This window comes from Budorcas taxicolor, chromosome 5, assembly GCF_023091745.1.
Source record: "Budorcas taxicolor isolate Tak-1 chromosome 5, Takin1.1, whole genome shotgun sequence".
Classification (NCBI taxonomy): Eukaryota; Metazoa; Chordata; class Mammalia; order Artiodactyla; family Bovidae; genus Budorcas; species Budorcas taxicolor.
The window spans coordinates 102,868,580-102,891,105 of record NC_068914.1 but is presented as its reverse complement, the minus strand read 5'-3'; the positions used below and the strand labels follow the sequence as shown (position 1 = coordinate 102,891,105).

The 22,526-nt window shown below is 38.0% G+C and overlaps 2 pseudogenes; both read left to right on the top strand.

The window, feature by feature from the left end:
* Positions 1-433: 433 nt before the first annotated feature.
* Positions 434-1,879, top strand: LOC128048165 (olfactory receptor 6C76-like; annotated as a pseudogene).
* A 2,362-nt stretch (positions 1,880-4,241) lies between these two features.
* Positions 4,242-17,231, top strand: LOC128048164 (olfactory receptor 6C2-like; annotated as a pseudogene).
* Positions 17,232-22,526: the final 5,295 nt, after the last annotated feature.

Here is a 22,526-nt window from a genome sequence, read left to right as displayed (position 1 = left end):
AAAGGAATTATCAGGCATTATGAAACCATGAGGGCTTCCCCGGTGGCTCAGCAGTGAAGTATCCACCTGCAATGCAGGAGTCGCAGGAGACATGGGTTTGATCACTGGGTTGTGAAGATCCCCTGGAGGAGAGCATGGCAACTCACTCCAGTATTCTTATCTGGATAATCCCACGGATAGAGGAGCCAGGTGGCCTACAGTCCATAGGGTTGTGAAGAGTCAGACACGATTGAAGTGACTTACACATATGCCTGGAACCAATAAGTAAAAACGTGAACTTAAATTTTCATGTTAAGTAATGCAAAAAGAAATTTGGGTGTTCAGAGGCCTCATTAATATATGTGAAAATGAAATAAGTATTTGGTTACAAAATATTTTATTTATTTATATAAATCATTTTAATATACATAAATGTTCTACATACAGCATTAGAATGACTTATACTCTAATTTTTAGAAGAAATGGGAAATATATGAACAAGTAAGTGTATGATTGGCTATTTTCTCAGAGAGCATTCAGAATGTCACTGACCTATATTAATTAGATTTGGGTTGACCAATTATTGCCATCATCAGTTAGTACTTTTTATTCTAAAAAGCTTAAATAACAAAAGAGTAAGGTTCTCTCCATGTTAGCTCAACAGTGAAGCATGAGAAGAGCTCATGTTCAATCACTAGATTTCCCAAGTAGCAATTATGGTAAATGAAAGCAGAGTGAACATGTAGCAAGAAATCAAAGGACATTATGCAGAGTAATAAGACTTATATTAAACAAAAGACACAAATCTAAGATGAATAATGAAACTGGAAGAAATGAAGAATGTACATAATTTTGGTGAAGACACAATTATTACTTTAAAAAGAAGATGTTAATATTTATGCTTGTCTAACCCATTTACTGTTGTCTGTCTTGATTATGCCACAAGATTTGCCAAAAATCAACAGCCAGAAGTGAGCAACAGATCATCAGTGACAGATTTAATCCTACTTGGTCTGACTGATAATATAGAAATACAAGCTGTGATATTCTTCATTTCTCACATATGTGCTGAGTGTTTGTGGAAATCTGACTATCATCATTCTTATACTGCTGGATTCCCATCTGAAGACTCCCATGTATTTTTCCCTCAAGAATTTCTCCTTCTTAGAAATCTCATTTACTTCTGTCTGTATCCCTGGATTTTTGATGAGCATTCTAATGGAGACAAATCTATCTCCTATAACACTTGTGTAGCTCAGCTATTTTTCTTGATTCTATTCAGTTCAAGAGTTTTTTCTCCTGGCATCTATGTCCTATGATCGTTACGTGACTATCTGCAAACCTCTGCATTATATGACCATCATGAGTAACAAGATCTGCTACCAGCTTGTAGGCGGCTCTTAGCTGGCTGGATTCTTAGTGATCTTTCCACCACTGACCTTGGGGCTGCAGCTGGATTTCTGTGACTCTAATGTCATTTACCACTTCACATGTGATTCCTTTCCTTTATTGGAACTCTCCTGCACAGACACCAGCACACTAGAGCTCTTGAGTTTTGTTTTAGCTGTGCTGACGCTCATGTCCACCTTGAGCGTCCTCTCCTACTTCTATATCCTCAGATCAATTCTGAGAATCTCTGCTCAAGAAATGAAAAAGGCTTTTTCAGTCTGCTTCTCCAATATGATTGTTGTCTCAATCCCTCTATGGAAGCTGCATCTTCACGTATGTGAAAACCTCAGCGAAGGAAAGGATTGCTTTGACAAAGGGGGTTGCTATACTTGATGCCTCCTTGGCTCCTATGCTGAACCAATTTATTTATACCTTACGGAACCAGCAGGTGAAACAAGCATTTAAGGATATTATGAGAAAGATACTATCCTCCAAACCATTGATTTCATGAAAATTTATAACTGAAACACACAGCAACTTTTACCAGAGAAACAATAAATAATTGTTTTAGCTCTTCTGTCTTCTTTTGTTGATTCTCAGAAATATATAATTGTTTATGGTGTTTTGGATCCAATATTCTTTTTTTTAATTTTTATTTTTACTTTATTTTACTTTAAAATACTATATTGGTTTTGCTCTTAAAATACAATTCTCTATATATATATATAAGCACAAAATCATTATGGAATGATCCATAGCATTTCCCTATGATATAACGTAAGGAAATGGCTGAAGCTAGTCTTCTATTAATATAGGTACTTCCAATAATATTCATTGTGATGATATTTATCACAGCCTAATTTATTCAAACAGCATATGGCACTAGTCTTTTTAGCTATAAATGTATAAAAGGATCATTTAAGTGTATTAAATCATATAAATGTATAAAATCATGTACCTACACAATGTGGATGATGACTGAGGCCACAAAATGAAATGATGCTTACTCCTTGGAAGGAAATCTGTGACAAACCTAGACAGTGTATTAAAAAGCAGAGATATCAGTTTGCCAACAAAGGTCTATACAGTCAAAACTATGATTTTTCCAGCAGTCATGTTTGGATGTGAGAGCTGGACGGTAATGAAGGCTGAGTGCCAAAGAATATATGCTTTTGAACTGTGGTGCTGAAGAAGACTCTTGAGAGTCCTTTGGAAAGCAAGGAGATCAAACCAGTTAATCTTAAAGGAAATCAACCCTGAATATTCATTGAAAAGACTGGTGCTAAAGCTGAAGCTCCAATAATTTAACCTCCTGATACAAAAAGCCAACTCTTTGGAAAAGACCCTGATGCTGGGGGAAATTGAGGGCAAGAGGTGAAGTGGGTGACAGAGGATGAGATGCTTGAATGGCATCAATGTCTCAGTGACATGAGTTTGAATAAACTTGGTGAGACAGCACAGGACAGGGAAGCCTGGTGGGCTTCATGGTGTGTTCATGAAGTCACAAAGAGTTAAATACGACTCAACAACTAAACAACAACATACACATGTACTTACATTGTATATATATTTACTTGTGTATGTTTTTATTTATTTATGTGAATATATAAGAATATATATATATTCACTGCCTTAATTTTTTCTTTAAAAGAACTTGGAACAAATTTATGGAATATAGGAATATCTGATATACAAGCAAATATCAAAATTTATGTGTCAAACAATGTTAATTAGAGAAACATGAAAACAGGAAAAGCATCATCTTCACTATGAAAATTACCTGAGATACTTATCCTAGTGATGACACCAGATATGGAGATTTCTCTTACAAACCATCCTTTCCACATGCAAGTCTGAAACTGCCAGCATTAGCAACCTATGCACATCCCATGGGCTTTCCAGGTGGCACAGTGGTAAAGAATCCACCTGCCAATACAGGAGACTCAAGAGACACACGTTTGATCCCTGGGTCTGGACAATCCCCTGGAGAAGGAAATGGAAACCCACTCCAATATTCTTGCCTGGGAAATCCTATGGACAGAGGAATCTGACGGGCTACAGTCCATGGAGTCAAAAAGAGTTGGACACCACTTAGTGACTAAACAACAACAAACAATGGAAGAACTAGAAAGACAAAGGAAGTGATTTCTGTCCAACTTTTTACAGACAGCATGGTCTAGCCTGCCAGGCTCCTCTGTCATATAAAGTTACAGAGTATCAAATTTGTAAGATACAGAAAAAGTGGTGACTAGCAGCATATGTGGAGTCCAAATCCCATTAGAAAAAAAAAATTGATACAATCTTGAAACCAATTATTTCAGCATTAATGGAAAGGAAATAGGCAAGACATTAAACTTAACTAAACTTCAAAGAAAAAAAGTAGTAAAGAATAAAGCAGAAATTATAGAAAAAGGAAATAGAGAATAGGCAGAAAATGAAGGACAGCAAGGCAAAAGAAAATAAGTGGACTACTGAGATAATAAAATCTTTTTTGAGTGTTTAGGAAAAAAAAGAGAAATCCAAGCATTGTATTGAGAAATAGCACATCACTGCACATAAACATAGACATGAAAGTAAGATAATTATAATTTTTCCAATAAGTTTGTAAATAGTATTGTTCTATAAAATATATTATAACTGGTACAGAAAAAATATAAAATTTGAATACTTGTATAGTTATTACAACTCATTAAAAAATCCAGAATCTAATGGTTTCTACAAAGTATTTAGCAAATGCATACAAAAAATAATAATAATACCAGTTCTACACAGAGCTTTCCAGGCATAACTAAAAGAGTATGTACAAATTTCAAAAAATGAAAGCAGTATAATTTTGATGTAAGACTTGACAATGATATTACAAGGGTCTTTCAATGGTTAAACAAAGTAAAGTCCACTGGAAAAAGGAGCTTGTGCCTAGTCCTCATGGGCCAGCCTCCTCCAGCACAGAGCAGGTTGAAGAAGAGTGCAAACAGGAACTAAGTGGTCAATTAATTCAACAGGCAGCAGTTGAGAAGGATGTGATTACAGAGGACAAACAAGAGGTTTCTAAGGTACAGTGGATGTTCTGTTTCTTAACCTATAGAGTGGATACCTCTATGACTGTACCCTGTTTTTCATGCATGATAGATTTCATAAAAAAAAAAAAGTTTCTCTTTAAAGCTGTGCAATAATACAACTCTATGGTAAGGTAAATTCCATTGGCAAACCCATACAAAGAAACTATAATTTATTCCTAATGTGGTTACATGTTTTTGAAGAATCTTAGAGCAAAAATATAACTTGTTATAAGATATATTTATTAAGATCATGGCCTTTACTAATTGAAAAAATACTGGTTAGATATATCACATATATACATTAACAAAAAAAAAAATAGTAAAGGGGATAAAAATAGAATAATAAAATACCTAGGACTAAATCTGTGTGTAGTTACATAATAGTACTTTCTCAGTATGATTCATTCTTATATGAAGTTCTACATATAAAATCATAACTTTTATAAATTTTAATCAAATGCACTCTTTTAACCTCTTCTATGTCCTCGACCCAAAATTTGAATAGTTCTTGACATTATAATAGCCAAATCCTATAATATAGTCCCCAATATCATAAATCCTAATAATAAATAAAACTAGATTAGATTAGATTGATCAAAAAGTTCATAAAATGTTATGGAAAATCCCAAATGAAAGCAAAATAGGTTAATTATTAAAACCTCATATTTTTAGGAAATGTAGTAGGGGATTAAATATGTTTGTCTGTTTGTTTTTCTATTAGTAAAATGGGAACCTGTCCTCTGTTTGATGCCATTGTTCCATCTACCCTCTCAAAAGACAGTGTCCCTGCTGCAGCCTGGCTTTCTTGCTTTGCCGAAGTTCATTAAGCAAAAGGTTCGTTAGTGATGTCAGAACCTAGGTTACTGAGGATTATTTACTTTATTCATTCAGATGATCCCAAGGAACCTCCAGAAGATTGAGCATAAGACTGTAAATATCCTTAATGTTGGACTAGGAAAGCCAGCTCCCTGCTTAGAACCATCATAGTTCTTCCACATCCCAAAGAAATTCCTTTTGTTCTCCTCCCTTACTTCTGGTCCTCCTTGCCTCATGACAGAGTCCAAAGGAAAGTGTTTCCAAAGTTTAAAATAAGAGAGTCTCTAATGAAAGTCTCTATCTGATATGAAAATGGAAGATGCAATATTGAAGACCCTCCAAAGATGACCAGAGAGAAAATGTAAGGTGAAGATCCTGTGAGACCAGTGCAGAGGGGCATCTCCCTTATCACACACAGGCAATCAGAGTAGGGAGCTGCCGGCTGAAGCCAGGAAAAATTGCCAAATGAATAAGTACCATAAGGGAGCTAGGAGAACTACTTTCTCTTTTGAGAGATAAGAGTAAGAAATATGTGTTGTTATTTTCTTGTATGATGTGCTTAAACTTGTTTCAGTTTGTAATATGGAAACTTGCAGCAGACATAGTATGAAATATCCAATAGTCCTTTGTAAAATTCAGGTCATAACCAGGGCTATATTTTTACACTGATAAGTTGGCACCTATGCAGTTTAATTCAAGAATATACAGAAACATACCTTTCAAATCCCTGGAATTTATATCCCAAAAGACTATTACACTGCTTAAACTATCAACATTTTCTAAATTATAAATCTAAATTCTAGATTGCATTTTATAATGAAAAATTTAAGCAAAAATATTTTAATTTTTCCTCAGCATCTATTTTGTGCATGCTTAGTTGTTTCAGTTGTGTCAGACTCTAGGCGACCCTATGGACTGTAGTCTGCCAGGCTCCTCTGTTCTTGGAGAGTTTCCAGGCAAGAATACTGCAGTGGGTTGCCAGGCCCTTCTACAGGGGATCTTTCCAACCTAGGGATCGAACCCTAGTCTCTTATATCTTCTGAACTGTCAGGCGGGTTCTTTACCACTGGAGCCACCTGGGAAGCCCTTAATATCTAACTTACTCAACAGACAGTAATTTGATGACTCAGCAGAGAGATACACTTTTTACTGTTTATGAGGCACTGCAGAGGATAAAGCAAGGTTGAGGAGAGTATTTCACTAACAATTTTGGGGTGGTGTGCATTCAGAAGGAGAAGTATGAGAAAAAGATGACTTCAGGGATAACAGATTTTAGTTACTTCACAGCTTATTCTACTTATTATAGCCTTTTTGCAGTCTTGAAGTAGTTAAGACAAAATAAATTATTAGAGAAACCACAGTCAAGGACAAGTCAAAGAATAAGGCATTGTGGACTATTAGTATACTGTTTTATTTGCTTAAAAGAGAAACTGTGAATAAATTGATCTTACCTAACAAAGGCAAAATAGGACTTACACAGTAAAAAAAGGATTGAAGAGATAGGAAAAATCTCACAGTTTGAAAACAAAGAATATTCTTTTACTCTCCTTGTATAAGCTATTGATTGGTATGAGAGGCTCGCAAAGAGACCACTCCTTTGGAGGGTGAAAGAGTCACCAAAGGAAACAGTTTCCATTACTTATTGATGTATAGAAAAATCTTGAGAATTTAAGAGCTAGGGTGGCACTAAATGATGTTTGCCATTAGCTTTGTTAGTGTCTTCATCTTAGTTGAGCCAGATCTGCACTTTTACTTTTTAGAATTTTTCATTAGTTTCTCTGCATGAATGTCTTTTCCTGTGATGATTCATGTAAAGCAAGGTTGGCCTTGCCTTATGTACCTCAAGGGATTTTATAAGGCACATGTTCAAAGGAAGAGAAGACTTAGTCTTTTCAGAGAGGTTCATGTCATTTGCAGGAAATATTTTAAAACCAATGGAGTGAAAAATTGTAGATATAACCAATTGATGTCTCCAGGGACATACTATTTAATTCAATGATGGAGAAACAGCAGGAACCCAGAGACTTTTCAGATGGGACATATTTTCCTAACTGTCATTGTAAATAATTAATACCCATTATTGACCTGCCTGTTGAGAAATCTGTATGCAGGTCAGGAAGCAACAGTTAGAACTGGACATGGAACAACAGACTGGTTCCAAATAGGAAAAGGAGTACATCAAGGCTGTATATTGTCACCCTGCTTATTTAACTTATATGCAGAGTACATCATGAGAAACACTGGGCTGGAAGAAACACAAGCTGGAATCAAGATTGCCAGGAGAAATATCAATAATCTCAGATATGCAGATGACACCACCCTTATGGCAGAAAGTGAAGAGGAATTCAAAAGCCTCTTGATGAAAGTGAAAGAGGAGAGTGAAAAAGTTGGCTTAATGCTCAACATTCAGAAAATGAAGATCATGGCACCCGGTCCCATCACTTCATGGGAAGTAGATGCAGAAACAGTGGAAACAGTGTCAGACTTTATTTGGGGGGGCTCCAAAATCACTGCAGATGGTGACTGCAGCCGTAAAATTAAAAGATGCTTACTCCTTGGAAGAAAAGTTATGACCAACCTAGATAGCATATTCAAAAGCAGAGATATTACTTTGCCGACTAAGGTCCGTCTAGTCAAGGCTATAGTTTTTCCAGTGGTCATGTATGGATGTGAGTTGGACTGTGAAGAAGGCTGAGCGCCGAAGAACTGATGCTTTTGAACTGTGGTGTTGGAGAAGACTCTTGAGAGTCCCTTGGACTGCAAGGAGATCCAACCAGTCCATTCTGAAGGAGATCAGCCCTGGGATTTCTTTGGAAGGAATGATGCTAAAGCTGAAACTCCAGTACTTTGGCCACCTCATGTGAAGAGTTGACTCATTGGAAAAGACTCTGATGCTGGGAGGGATTGGGGGCAGGAGGAGAAAAGGATGACCGAGGATGAGAATGCTGGATGGCCTGGCATGCTGTGATTCATGGGGTGACAAAGAGTCAGACATGACTGAGAGACTGAACTGAACTGATTGTTCCCTGAACAGAAATAGAGTTTTTTCTTCTTGCTGAAGAATATACATAATTGTCACAGATAATATTAACAAAATAAAACTCATAATACAGGGGAAGAAGCTACCTTGTCTCTTTCATGTGTATCTGAAATTATAATGTGTATATATACATATATATATATATACAGACATACATATATATATATAAAATAAGTGATTGCATGTTATATCAGGGCAGCCTGATTGGAAGGCAAGTGTACATATATACATATACATATATATTATATTATATTACATATCATATATCACAGTATATCATTATATATTAATATTAATAATATTAAATATTACTATATATATTAATATATTATATATTATATACATTGTATATGTATATAATATTGTATAACATTATATATAATGATAATATGTATTTAATATTAATATATATATAATATATAATGTGTATATATATATATAATGTGTGTGTATATATATACACACACACACACACACACACATATATATATAAGTGATTGAATGTGATATCGGGGCAGCCTAATTGGAAAGCAAGTGTAGATAGATGTAAGTAATGATGTCCAAGTAAGGCAACAGACTTCCTTAATTGTCTGGGTATATTTTAAGCATTAATATGCGTATAAAACCCTTGATCATCATACCAAAATAGTGTAATTTTTATTCTTTCATGGGCATCTAACCTCTCCACTCCACTACCTGGTTAAAAACATTTGGTCTCTCTGAGAAGAAGAATCTATACTGTGAACCTCCTTGATGAATCCTGTTCGGAGTAACACGTTAAATAATGTGCTGCTGCTAAGTCGCTTCAGTCATGTCGGACTCTGTGTGACCCCATAGACGGCAGCCCACCAGGCTGCCCCATCCCTGGGATTCTCCAGGCAAGAACACTGGAGTGGGTTGCCATTTCCTTCTCCAATGCATGAAAATGAAAAGTGAAAGTGAAGTCGCTCAGTCGTGTCCGACAGTTAGTGACCCCGTGGACTGCAGCCTACCAGGCTCCTCCATCCATGGGATTTTCCAGGCAAGAGTACCAGAGTGGGATGCCATTGCCTTCTCTGGTTAAATAATGTAGTTAAATGTAATTTTTTATGGAAGAAGCTGCTAAGTCACTTCAGTCGTGTCCGACTCTGTGCCACCCCATAGACGGCAGCCCATCAGGCTCTGCCGTCTCTGGGATTCTCCAGGCAAGAACATTGCCATTTCCTTCTCCAATGCATGAAAATGAAAAGTGAAAGTGAAGTCGCTCAGTCGTGTCGGACTCTTTGTGACTCCATGGACTGCAGCCTACCAGGCTCCTCCGTCCATGGGACTTTCCAGGCAAGAGTACTGAAGTGGGTTGCCATTGCCTTCTGCAATGGAAGAAGAGGGTAGCACATTAATTAATGGCTACAGTGAGGATTCTAGTATAAGTTGAATGAGTTTTATAATACAGAACCTAGCTCTGTGCTTGACAGGTAGTAGACACTGGATGGAATATTTCCATTTAAAATAGGCTGTCTCAGATTTCCCAATAGCCAGGTGGAAGCAACTCTTGACATAGAATTAAGTGGATGTGCTTTAATGGGAGGCAGGGATGACAGAAAAGTTTGGTGTTGCTTCATTATATAAGAGTAAGTTCAGGAGAATTTCAGGGTGTAGGAGTACAGGCATGGTCTGCACAGGTCTCAGCCTATAGATAAGACTGGACCTGTGGCTCTTATGATTACAAGACTCCCTTTAGCCATAACAAAATATCAGAAAACTTTAAAACTATATTTCTTACAGATCCTGGAAAGCATACGGCACATTTGTGGCCACACACTGAGGTGATGGGAAGAGAAATGGAAAAGGGTTAGAGGAGACTAGGCAGAGTCTCAAGGGCTCACTCTTTAATGGTGAACTTAAGACACAAGTGAGGCATTCTAAAGCCTGGGAAGAGAAAAAACAGGAGAACCGAACGATCAGTCATTCAGACAGTAAAGAATCTGCCTGCAACCTAGGAGACCCAGGTTCAATCCCTGGGTGGGGAAGATGCCCTGGAGAAGGCAATGGCTACCCACTCCTGTATTCTTTTATGGAGAATCCCATGGACAGAGGAGCCTGGCAGGCTACAGTCCATGGGGCCACAAAGAGTCAGACAAGACTGAGTGACTAACACTTTCACTTCACTTTCAAGCTCTCTAGAACAAAGGAGCCTGACAGGAGGGGTGGAGGGCGGTGTTGGCCTGGATTTTTACCTAGTCTGGTGGCTGGCAATGTGTTTATTGATGCCTACTTTGAAGTGGATGCCCTGACTATCAAAGCATAAGTCAGGCACTTGCATTATGAAAAGAAAAGTCAACTGTCAGGGCTTACCTTACAGTACCATCAATGCACAGCCAAGTAAACCATGAGAAGTCAGGCAGGGAGAAGTAGGGTTTTCAGGTGGCTTTCAGCTGTGAGGACAAAGGCCATTAAGACAAATATCACCTTTGCCCTTGCATTTGTGGGAAGGTTTCTGAAAGGATAATACCATTATAAATTAGGAGAATGACAAGATTTTTGTCTTCTGAAAAATGAGAAGATATATTTACACTTATTTAATAAAATATGAAGATGGAAAATATGACTTAAAAGTGATATTGTGTTTCTCAAGAGGAAAACTAGAACAAACGCTGGTTAAATTTAAAGTTTGGATACACATCATTGATATTTAGCAATAAAAGGGGATCTATAAAAAAATAAATAAAAATAAAGTTTGGATAAAGGATCATTTAGAAAACCGGAAAAATTAAAAAGCAAACTACAGGTTTTGGGCTCCAAAATCACTGCAGATGGTGACTGCAGCCATGAAATTAAAAGACGCTTACTCCTTGGAAGAAAAGTTATGACCAACCTAGATAGCATATTCAAAGCAGAGACATTACTTTGCCAACTAAGGTCCGTCTAGTCAAGGCTATGGTTTTTCCAGTAGTCATGTATGGATGTGAGATTTGGACTGTGAAGAAGGCTGAGTGCCGAAGAATTGATGCTTTTGAACTGTGGTGTTGGAGAAGACTCTTGAGAGTCCCTTGGACTGCAAGGAGATCCAACCAGTCCTTTCCGAAGGAGATCAGCCCTGGGATTTCTTTGGAAGGAATGATGCTAAAGCTGAAACTCCAATACTTTGGCCACCTCATGCGAAGAGTTGACTCATTGGAAAAGACTCTGATGCTGGAAAGGATTGGGGGCAGGAGGAGAAGGGGACGACAGAGGATGAGATGGCTGGGTGGCACCACGGACTCAATGGACGTGAGTCTGAGTGAACTCTGGGAGTTGGTGATGGACAGGCAGGCCTGGCGTGCTGCAATTCATGGGGTCGCAAAGAGTCGGACATGACTGAATGACTGAACTGAACTGCATAGGTCAAATAAGTAGGAAAATTTTGCCATTAAGACAATCAGTGAAAAAGCTTGCCTAAAACTCAACAGTCTAAAAAGAAAGATCATGGCATCTGGTTCCATCACTTCATGGCAAATAGATGGGGAAACAGTGAGATACTTTATTTTGGGGGGCCGCAAAATCAATGCAGATGGTGACTGTAGCCATGAAATTTAAAAAAAAAAAAAAACCTTGCTCCTTGGAAGAAAAGTTATGACCAACCTACAGGATATCAAAAAGCAGAGACATTACTTTGCTGACAAAGGTCCGGATAGTTAAAACCATAGTTCTTCCAGTAGTCATGTATGGATGTGAGAGTTGGACTATAAAGAAAGCTGAACACCAAAGAATTGATGCTTTTGAACTGTGGTGTTGGAGAAGACTCTTGAGAGTCCCTTGGACTGCAAGGAGATCAAACCAGTCAATCCTCAAGGAAATCAGTCCTGAATATTCATTGGAAGGCATGCTAAAGCTGAAACTCCAATACTTTGGCTACCTGGTGTGAAGAACTGACTCATTGGAAAAGTCCCTGATGTTGGGGAAGACTGAAGGCAGGAGAAGGGGACGACAGAGGATGAGATGGTTGGATGACATCACTGACTCAATGGACATGAATTTGTGCCGGGAGCCAGCGTGAGGAATTCCACCCGTGACAAGGTCATGCAGCAGAGCTCTGGTGGCAAGGCTAATCAGACCTCAGGTTTTCCCCCTGGAATTTCCTGAGCATCCACCCCCCAAAAAATAAGAATCTGCCTGCTTTTCCACTCTTCTGACATTCTCTGGAAAAAGTCAATTCAGGGCTTTAGTCTTCTGCATTTGAAAGAGTATTTCAGCCTGCCTGCAGGACTCGTACACCTGCATACGTGATTGTTTGAGGCCTCCTGACAGCAGGAGGCACAGGAAGCTTAAAACATCCTAGGAATGTAGGGGCTTCCGGAGAGTCAAAAACATTAGAATAGGACTGATTAAAGGTTTCATTTGTTGAGCCAATACTTGCTGCCAAATTTTCATATCCTTTATTTTTAGATATAGTTGGTATATAGAAAAACAAGTAGTAAACCTGGTATTAGCAACATTAGATCTTTGAGTTAAGTACCTTCTTTGTTATAACCCACTGTGCCTTTGTTCTATAGAGATGTAACTTTAGCGCTTTAAGGAGATGCAGATTAAAGAAAAACACTTAGGGGAAACGAAATTAACATTCATTAAGGAAGAGAGCCAAAAAGTGTTAACAAGCCTCTCGGCCAGAAGATACTGTAAATCACCTGAGACCTTTTGTATACAAAAAGATCTACAGAAAGAGTCTGGGCTGTGAACGCTACATAATTTTGTATTACCCATTGATCTCTATGTATAATCAAAAGTGTAAAAGGCCTTGAACGACAATAGAAGGAGCGCCAGTTCCTGGACAGGTTTTCCCCGTGTCTCCTCTTTACTCTAATCTCAGGCTGAATTCCCATCTGGGGCATGGAGGCTCACTGCGTCTACTTACTTGTCCCGGCTTCTAAGATCCGTAAGAGAGAGAGCCCAAGGCGGGGCACTCTCCGATATTCAAACGGGCACCGGTGGCCTAACGTAGACGGTGCAAGCTCCTTGTCTGGAGCTTTATTGGTTTTCCACGTAACCCAAGTTAATCAGCCTCTTCTCTCCACTTAATCTTCCTACTACACTGTTGTTTCTTAATCTAATCTTATATTAATAAACAAATAAGTTTTTCTCACGCCAAAGCCGTCCCCGCTTCGAATTCCCTGGATCCACTGGGGCTGGACCCCAGCAAATTTGAGCAAGCTCTGGGAGTTGGTGATGGACAGGAAAGCCTGGCAGGCTGCAGTCCATGGGGTGACAAAGACTGGGACATGACTGAATGACTGAACTGAACTGAAGACAATCAGAATTAACATCCTGTTCTCTGTTCTCTAATAAGAGAAGCAATATTAACTGTGTAGCTGTGATTTAGTCACAGTTGGTTCATGAGAGAATGAGATCAGTAGCTGTGGAAATGGAGCAGAAAACTATTTTGCAGTATGAGTAAAAGCTTAATAATAACTATGATGTTTATAATTTACTGAATGTTGCTGTGGATCTCTGTATATGTCAGAGTTCTTTTTTGAGTGTGTCTGATTCCAAACTCTTGAGATTTCTACTATATTTTAAAAACTCAACCATACTCCCACCACCTAGGGGTAATAGAAAGGCCATTCTATATTTGGCTTCTAATTGAGAATCAGTGTGAAAGAAACCAATCCAGTGCTAATTTACTGCTAATATTGTTCAGTTGATTCCTGAACAACAAGACTTTGAACTGTATGGGACAATTATAGGCATATTTTTTTCAATAAATATAGTGGGAACACTTTGGGAGATTTGCTACAATTTAAAAAATTAAAAATTCACAGAGGAGCCGTGTACCCTAGAAGTAACAAGACATTTACAAAAAAGTTGTGTGTGTCAAAAGTGCAAAAATGCATATGGATACTAGTGTATCTTTGTATATGCAGAAGGCATTGTTGTTGTCCAGTCACTAAGTCATGTCCAATTTTGGAAACATAACCCACCTACCAAATTGTTACTGTTCAGTTACTAAATTGTGTCCCCCTCTTTGCGACCCCATGAACTGCAGCATGCCAGGCTTTCCTGTCCTTCACTATCTTAGAGTTTGCTCAAGCTCACATCCATTGAGTCGGTGATGCTATCCAACCATCTTGCCCTCTGTTACCCCCTTCTCCTGCCTTCAATTTTTCCCAGCATCAAGGTCTTTTCCAATGAGTCGGTTCTTCACATTAGATGGCCAAAGTATTGGAGCTTCAGTTTCAGCATCCAGTGAATATTCAGTGTTGATTTATTTTAGGATTGACTAGTTTGACTTCCTTGCTGTCCAAGGAACTCTCAAGAGTCTTCTCCAACATCACAGTTCAAAAGCATCAATTCTTCGGCTTTCAGCCTTCTTTATGTCCAACTCTCATATCCATACGTGACTACTGAAAAATCATAGCTTTGACCACCCAGAACTTCATCAGCATAGTGATATCTTGCAACATCCCTGCCAGTGGGCCACCGACCCTGTCCCTCTGGATCCAGAGGGGAGAGCCTTTCGTCCTGATAGTCTGTGAGGTGTCCGTGAAACGTCTAACTGGTGATATACACTTAACAATGATTTTTATTTGTAAAACTCCTGGCCTTTGTAATCCACCAAATAAAGGACAGATCAATTCTACTAACTGAAATGTGCTTGGAGAATATGCAGAAAGAAGAATACCAAACAGAAGACAAAAAGGAAGAGCTCTCAAGATAGAATACTAGGAAACAGTGATATTTTGTAGACGAGTAGAGAATGAAAAGACTGTGTAAGACACTAAAAAAAAGAGATTCAAAATTAGAAAAATGAGAATGATGGTTTAGGATCCCTTTGAAAAATGACTAATTGGGTCCCCAGTTTCTTGCCATGATGATATAGTGGTTAGTACTTTTAGATGTGAAAAATAACTGAAATTTAATTTAAAGAACATATTGATTCCAGGTAAAATAGCTGCAAAAATGTGCCATTGATTTCAAATGTAATATAATTTTATAGTGTTAGAAGATCAGGGGGTCATTGGAATTAAAGGTCAGGTTGAAGAAGCTTAAAGGATAAATTGAGCAGGGATGAGATGAGAAGATAAGACACTAATATCTTTTCAAAGGCATTGAAACCATAATGAAAACAGGCACAGCATGGAAGAATAATTTTGATGATACTAAAAAAGTTGTCACTTCAAAGTGTCAGGAACCACAGTCAGTTACCTGAAAAATAACATGAATGCACATGAGCATATTTCTTCTGCAAAGGGCACAATCTTACTTCACACTATAGATAAAATGAGTGCTCAGTTGTGTCCGACTCTTTGCAACCCCAAGGACAGTAGCCCACCAGGCTCCTCTGTCCATGGGATTCTCCAGGCAAAATGCTGGAGTGGGTTGCCATTTCCTTCTCCAATAGATAAAACAGTAGTGCTTGAAACCAACTATGAATTAAGAATAGGAAAACAAGTAGAAAAGAATAAATGGACAGTGGAAAATGTCAGGATCCAGGCTGTATTTTGTCATCATTCTTCTATGTTTTTCAGGAGAGATACATCTCACCCTTTAAAGAATCCTTATAAAGTAAGAGTTGAAGATAATTCATCTTCATCATCTGGATACATCCCATATACAAAGTTTGTCTTGGATTTAAAAAAAGGTTAAATACACAAGAAGTAGTATTATCTTTTTTCACTACTTTTTTGTAAATTTAGTCCATGTCGTGAATTAACAAACATTTGTAAATTTTAAGGGACAAACAATGATCTTAGAAAGAGTTGGTTTGATAATAACATAAATCCTAAAGGAATAATCCTCTCTCAAGCTTGTAAATTCAGAAAGACTGTCAGAACAGTGATGATCTTGATTATAATGTGAAGGGCTAACTAAATGTAGACCAATGTGAAGGCATAAAGAAATGTAGACTGATGTGAAGGGATAAGTAAATGTAGACTGGTTTGTTTGGCTGTAATTGCAGAGTGTTTTGGTACAGAATTCATATACCAACCTCCTCATAAAATCTCTTTGATTTTCCCTTGTCAATTAGATAGATTTCAAAACTCAGTGGTGAAAAACCACACAGCAATAACAACTTTCATCCTTCTGGGACTGACAAATGACCCACAACTGCAAATTCTGCTTCCATCTTTCTATTTCTCACTTGCCTTTTGAGTGTAACAGGGAACTTGATGATCATCACCCTCACACTGGTAGATTCCCATCTTAAAACTCCTATGTACCTCTTCCTCAGAAATTTTTCCTTCTTGGAAGTTTCATTTACCACTGTCTGTATTCCTAGGTTTCTGTACAGTATATCAACTGGGGACAATACCATCACCTACAATACTTGCACAAGTCAAATATTTTTTTGTTATTCTCTTTGGAGCATCAGAATTTTTTCTGCTGGCAGCCATGTACTATGACCACTATGCGGCCATCTGTAAACCCCCACATTGCACGACCATCATGAACAATAGAGTCTGGACCTTCTTAGTCCTCAGCTGTTGGGTTTCAGGTTTGATGATGATCATCCCAACCCCTTAGGCTCCAGCTAGAATATTTCCAATGTCATTGATCATTTTAGCTGCAATGCTGGTCCCCTCCTAAAGATCTTGTGCTCAGATACGTGGGTAATAGAACAAATAGTTATCCTTGTGGCTGTATTTGCCCTCATTATCACTCTAGTATCTGTATTTCTGTCCTACACATACATCATTAGGACAATTCTGAGGTTTCCCTCAGTCCAACACAGGAAAAATGCCTTTTCTACCTGCTCATCCCACATGATTGTAGTTTCCATCACCTATGGAAGCTGTATCTTCATCTATGTCAAACCCTTGGCAAAGGAAGAGGTGGCCATAAATTAAGGTGTCTCAGTGCCCGCCACTGCTGTAGCCCCTTTGTTGAACCCCTTCATTTACACCCTGATGAGTAAGCAAGTGAAGCAAGCTTTCAATAACTCCATAAAGAAGATTACATTCCTCTCAAAAGAATCCAAGTTTTCATCAGAGTAGAATGAAATCCTTCTAAATATTTAACTATAGCTTCTAATTATTTCATTGCTTTGTACCTAAAATTTCATCATTTTATCCTTCTCAAAGACATTTAATACTGTTTCCTAATCTCACCATAATCAAATTTCTGTCAAACCAAACTCATACATGGCGTTTTCTTTTATTGTGAAACTATAAAATATACTTCCACATAATTAAACTTGTCTCCACTTCTGACCTAGTCTTTTCTTTAATGATCTAAGAGAATTAGGAAAGTAATAATATTTAATGTACATAAATTATATAGAAGATACATTATGTAATAATAATACTAATTTTACTAATAGTACTCTAATATGGGGCTTCCCTGGTGGTGCAGAGGTTAAAGCGTCTGCCTGCAATGCGGGAGACCTGGATTCGATCCCTGGGTTGGGAAGATCCCCTGGAGAAGGAAATGGCAACCCACTCCAGTATTCTTGCCTGGAGAATCCAATGGACGGAGGAGCCTGGTGGGCTACAGTCCATGGATCACAAAGAGTCGGACACGACTGAGCGACTTCACTTCACTCTAACATACTAATAATCAAATAAAACAAATCAATAGCAATAAACATGTATTAAAAATAAATTTGTCCAAACAGGTATTCCAGGCTAATTAAAATAATGAAACGTCAAACAGGAAATAACTATATCAATGGGAGTTTCAGAATGATCTGAATTCTAAAAAATGGAAGCATCTTCACAATCACTAATAAGACGCATTAGCTATATAGTTTCTATTCACTTAAAAGGGATGCATCTAATTTAAAACAAATTTAAAAGTGACATCACTTATTATGAGTTACAAAATTAGAATAGATGTATGAGTGATTTAGCATATCAAATTTTAAATGCTCATAAGACAACTACACATAAATACAAGGGCAACAGAACGATTTTAAAAGATATCAGAAGTATCCTAAACAACAGAAATAGAAAGTTATAAAAGCAAGTAAATATTAGAATTATGATCAAGGGACAATTGAAGATGATATTGCTAAATTTTATAACTTAGAATTTGAAGCAAGTAACATGTGGGCTTGTCAATTAAAAAAAAGAAAGAAAGAAAGAAGGAATGAAGAAAGAAAGAAAACCTTTCCTGATAATACATTCACTGTTTTCATTATTTTCATTGAAAGTAAACAGTTACTTCTACTGGCTAGGAAACAAAAAAGACAAAAAAAAAAAACCTGTTCTAAAAATTTGAAAAATTGTGCCTGATATTCAATGAAAACCTCAGAAACTATTTATTTTTAAATGTAAAGTAGGGATTGAAAGTGCCAATATTCTTTTAAATTATTTCTATTGGCATAATTCTGCCTTTACCAATCCCATAAATATTTCAGTTATACTAAAAAGTAGTTGTTTGTCAGTTGCTTCATTTGCTATTATTTTCTCCCATTCTGAAGGCTGTCTTTTCACCTCCGTGGTGGATTCATGTTCATGTATGGCAAAACCAATACAATATTGTAAAGTAATTAGCCTCCAATTAAAACAAATAAATTTAAATTTTAAAAAAGACCAAAAAAAAATGTAGACAGAAGAAGACTGAGCAAATTAACCAGCATATTACAGGTAGCAAAGAGTGGAGTCTGGATTTTAATTTCAAGTCATGTTTAATCTGCTGCAGTACATAACCTATCAAGCAGCAAAGTAGTTTTGGGGGGGCAGGGTTGGGAAAAGACATTGTAACTGAAAAATAAATGAAAGTAATTGAAAGACACTGTAATTGAAAGTATACACACCAGCTAGTAGGAGAGATCTTTACCTGCAACGATACACTCTTAAGTTAAGTATGGTTGTGAAAGTTGGACTATAAAGAAAGCTGACCACCAAAGAACTGATGCTTTTGAACTGTGGTGTTGGAGAAGACTCTTAAGAGTCCCTTGGTGTGTATGCTGGTGCACGGGGATGATCCAGAGAGATGATATGGGGTGGGAGGTTGGAGGGGGGTTCAGGATTGGGAACTCATCTACAACCGTAGCGGATTCATGTTAATGTACGGCAATACCAATACAGTATTGTAAAGTAAAATATAGTAAAAAAAAATAAAAAATAAAAAAGAGTCCCTTGGACTGCAGGGAGATCCAACCAGTCCATCTTAAAGGAAATCAGTCTTAGGTGTTCATTGCGAGGACTGATGTTGAAGCTGAAACTCCAATACTTTGGCCATCTGACGCAAAGAGTTGACTCATTTGAAAATACCCTGATGTTGGGAAAGACTGAAGGCAGGAGGAGAAGGGGATGACAAAAGATGAGATCGTTAGATGGCATCACCAACTCAATGGACATGAATGTGGGTAAACTCTGGGAGTTGGCAATGGACAGGGAGGCCTGGTGTGCTGCGGTTCATGGGGTTGCAAAGAGTCGGACACGACTGAGTGACTGACATGAACTGAAGTTATCAATATGCCTAATTATCTCTGTTAAATTTCTTTATTGATATCAAAGAAAAACATTATTGTCTAAACATTTCAGAATTTATGTCATAGACTTTACATAGCATGATCTGTCCTATTGCAGCATATTTAGGAATTTATGTTTTGATAAGAAGGAACATGAGGTAAAAATGGAGTTATCACCTCCCTGAAACTTCAAAACATAAATCATCAACATGACCTCATGAAACATACAACAGAGAGCTCTTAGGTACTAAAGTGAGAAATATCAAAATAAATCTGCACAAGAGACACTAAAGTAGTCATTATTGAAACCAGAGTAATTATGTGACACTTAGAAATGTGTGGCTAATAAGTTAATAAATGATGAATATAATTATTATATTATATATAATTGCAAAAGAGACAAATAGTTTTAATTACTTGATTTAGATTAGGCTTCCCTAGTGGCTCAGATGGTAAAGCATCTGCCTATAATGTGTGTAGACCCAGGTTTGATCCCTGGATTGGGAAGATTCTCTGGAGAAGGAAATGGCAACCCACTCCAGTATTCTTGCCTGGAAAATCTCATGGACGGATGGAGCCTGGTAAGCTGCAGTCTGTGGGGTCACAAAGAGTCTGACATGACTGAGTGACTTCACTTTCTTTCACTTTCACTGTAAAAGCTATATGTTAAAACCAAAACAAGTTCAGGACATCAAGATCTAAAATTCAGAAAGTATAGGAGTCAGAGACAAAAGTTGCTCTAATTTCTTTATATGTGGAATTTTAAGTATCACACATGCAGTGCGTGCTCAGTCATGTCTAACTCTTTGCAACCCCATGGACTGTAGACCACCAAGCTTCTCTGTCCATGGGATTCTCCAGGCAAGAATACAAGAGTAGGTTGCCATTTCTTCCTCCAGGAGATTTTCCCCAACCAGGGAACGAACCTAAATTGCAGGCATATTATTTCTTGCTGAGCCATCAGATAACCCATCAAAACAAGGATAATAAGCAATTAATATTTGAGCTACTGAGAGTTTATTGTGTTGAAAAGTAACATCCTTTTAAAATGGAGGTGAAAGAAGTGAAATGGTGGCAACATCATAGCTTGAAAGAAAGAAGACTAAGAAAGCTTAATACAAAGAAGATCCATTTGGTTAAGATTGCATACTAGCACTTTTTTTTTTTTTTTTTTTTTTTGGTGTTGTTTCCCTAATTGTTTGTAATGTCTGTGGCCTTTGTTGATGTATGTTCATTTGAAGAAGTGGGCACCACTTTCAAGCTTTGCAGACTGGCTTTGAGAGGGAAAGCCCATCACCACCCAGCCCTCCCTGAGGTTCCGGGCTCACCATCTGGTGGAGTTGAGCTTAATGCTGAAGTCCAGTACCACTTATTGAAAAGAGTATTGTCAATCAAAAAACTAATGCACACGTGAGAGTTGTGAGTTATGTTTCATTTAGAGCATAATGAGGGCTGTAACCTGGGAGACAGCATTACAGATAGCACTGAGAAACTGACCTCATTGTAGACCCCAGCATCAGGGTCACCCAGCTATCTCCTATGCCAGGCTGGGCCCATGGCCCAAAGCTCTAGGCCAGTGCCTGCTCCAGCACCACCAGCCCATGTGGGTCCAAGATCCAGACTTGCCCTTGTGTTCCCATTCTCCATGAATGGCCCCCACAGACATAGGCTGAAGGTCCACCCCCATGTACACAGGCTCCAAAACCAATACCACAGTCTAAGACCAAGCATGCTTCCAGAGACACAGGTGCCAGACCACCTAGTGGACCCCAACACCAGGCTGGTCCCCACAGGCTCCAGAGCAGGTCCATCCCCAGGCACCAGGCTCAACACAGCATCCCACCACCTCTTGCAAATTCGGGCTCATGCCCCATCCTGTACCAGATCATCCTTGGGCACCTGGGTACCAGGACTGCCATAATGGATTCAGATGTCAGACCTGCCCCAGTGGAACTAGGCTCCAGGCACACACCTGCAGGCACAGGCACCGGGTCAGCCCTGGTGGACCTAGGCAGCAGGCCTACTTTATGGGAATGGAAATTAAATGGTAATGGAATGGAAATGGTAATGATAGTGGAAATTAAAACAGAAATAAACAAATGGGACCCAGATAAACTTAGAAGATTTGCACAGCAAAGGAAACAATAAACACAAGGAGAAGAAAATCAATAGAATGGGGGGAAATATTTGCAAATGATGTGACCAACAAGGGATTTATTTCTAAAATATATAAATAGCTCACACAGCTCAATATCTAAGAAATAAACAACCCAATCAAAAATGGGCAGAAGATCTAAATAGATATTAATCCAAAGAAAATATACAGGTGACTAAAAGGCACATGAAAAGATGTTGAAAATCACTGGTTACTATAGAAATGCAAATCAAAACTACAATGAGGTACCACTTCATACTAGTCAGTATGGCCATCATCAAAATATCTACAAACAATAAATGCTAGACAGGACGTGGAGAGAAGAGAACACTCCTATGTTGTTGATGGAAATGTAAGTTGATGCAGTCACTGAAAAACAGTATGGAGGTTTCTAAAAAAACTAAAAATAGAACTAATATATGAATCAGCAATCCTACTTCTGGGGACATACCCAGAGTAAACTAAAATTTGAAAAGACACATGCACCCCAAAATTCATTTCAACACTATTTACAACGGCCCTTACATGGAAGCAAACTAAACGCTCATCAGCAAATGACTAGATTTTAAAAAGTGTGGTACATATACACACAATGAAATATTATTCAACCATCAAGAAAGAATGAAATAATGCCATTTGCAGCACCATGGATGGACCTAGGGATTCTCACAATGAGTGAAGTAAGCCAGACAGAGAAAGACAAGCATTATATGACAT